The following is an 852-nucleotide window of genomic DNA, read 5'->3' as shown; positions in this document are numbered from 1 at the left end:
GTGCTGATAACGTGTTATAAAATAATATAAAATAGATGAGAAGAAAGAAAAAGAAGAAGAAGAAGAAAGAAAAAGAAAGTAAATGAGTATTTCTCAGTTGTTTATTCCAATGAGGTAAATTCCTATTTATACAAATACAAGAGTCAAATATTAAGAAACTAAGAAAAGGGAAACTAATAAAAAAAGAAATGTTGATTACGGTAATAAATAAAAAATTTAGACATATATTAATATTTATAACACTATAAAAGTTATTCAACAATAAGTAAAAGAATTAAAATAAAGTTTAAAAATACTTTAAAAAGATATAATTTAAATGCAATAATTTTAGGAACTTAACTATTCTCTTGGCTAAGATTCGAGTCCCATCACATTAATTCTCAAATTATCGCAATTGTGTTTGAGGGAAATCATAATTATTTTTTTCTAAATTGAAAAGAGAAAAAATGAAGCCAAGAATTTGTTGATCAAAAATATAATTTTGAAACATATCAATAAAGAGTTGAGATGGCCGAGTTGGTCTAAGGCGCCAGATTAAGGTTCTGGTCCGAAAGGGCGTGGGTTCAAATCCCACTCTCAACAATTAATTATATTTTTGTTTTGTCACCTCAAAATAGTTGAAACCTCTTCATTTATGTTTTACCAACAGAAAAGGCCATATGCACTATGCAGACCTTGTTATGGGCCTTGTGCTCATAACATAATTTTAATTTTACCACTTAGTTTCTTTAGTTATTTAATAATCTCACGTCATTTTTCATTGGTTGATTACGTCATTGATCTATTTCGTTACAAACTGTGCTATATGATATGAATGTATGAAAGGTGTGACTTAGTTGTTTTGGTAACCAA

General features: G+C 27.7%; 1 non-coding gene across 1 annotated transcript; it reads left to right on the top strand.

Moving 5' to 3' along the window:
- Window positions 1–501: 501 nt before the first annotated feature.
- TRNAL-AAG (transfer RNA leucine (anticodon AAG)) lies at window positions 502–582 on the top strand. The gene has a single exon. It is a non-coding gene; the product is annotated as a tRNA-Leu (tRNA).
- Window positions 583–852: the final 270 nt, after the last annotated feature.

This window comes from Cannabis sativa, chromosome 3 (assembly GCF_029168945.1).
Source record: "Cannabis sativa cultivar Pink pepper isolate KNU-18-1 chromosome 3, ASM2916894v1, whole genome shotgun sequence".
NCBI classification, from domain to species: domain Eukaryota; kingdom Viridiplantae; phylum Streptophyta; class Magnoliopsida; order Rosales; family Cannabaceae; genus Cannabis; species Cannabis sativa.
The sequence above is the reverse complement of the archived record's forward strand: the minus strand, read 5'-3'. Positions and strand labels throughout refer to the sequence as shown.